This window comes from Polistes canadensis, unplaced genomic scaffold, assembly GCF_001313835.1.
Source record: "Polistes canadensis isolate GaletaPanama2010 unplaced genomic scaffold, ASM131383v1 scaffold_179, whole genome shotgun sequence".
Classification (NCBI taxonomy): Eukaryota; Metazoa; Arthropoda; class Insecta; order Hymenoptera; family Vespidae; genus Polistes; species Polistes canadensis.
In genome coordinates, this window is record NW_014569726.1 from 155,405 (window position 1) to 156,073 (window position 669).

The following is a 669-nucleotide window of genomic DNA, read 5'->3' on the forward strand; positions in this document are numbered from 1 at the left end:
ATATATATAGTAGGATATTTCAAAAGTAACTTTATCGTGTCGAAAAATCAAACATTATTTTTGATTAAGTATTTCAACCACCCACTCATACAGTAATGGGACATTATTTTCATATATAAAAAAGAGAAAAAACAAATTTTGAAAAAAAATTATTTTCTCTATCTCTCAACATACACACACAGCAGACATACACATTTCCTTTCTCGTGTGTATATGTTAATAGGACTTATAGAATATTTCTACAAAATTATATCGAACCTTTAACAACTTAAACCCATATTTTTACACATTCTCTTTACGTTATTATTTTCTTTGTTAATTATTATTGGTTATCTCTCTCTCTTTCACTTTCTGTTCTTTTTTTTTTTATTTTACTATAACGAGAGAATAAAATCGATTGTGATCGACAGTAGTGTATTACAAGACCTATCATTTCGTAGGTTTCGAAAGAATACAACGTTGATGTATGAAGTTACTTGTCCGGATAGTTTCGTAGGGCTTCGTTGTCAAACTGTGCCCTCGTTCGGCTCGATTCATTTTATTTTTACGAGCTTAGGTAACGCTTGTAAAAATAAAAAAAAAAGAAAAGAAAAGATAAGAGAGAGAGTGTGAGAGAGAGAGGGAGATAAAAAAAGGAAGGGGTGGATGGGGGTTCTAGATAAAAGTAAT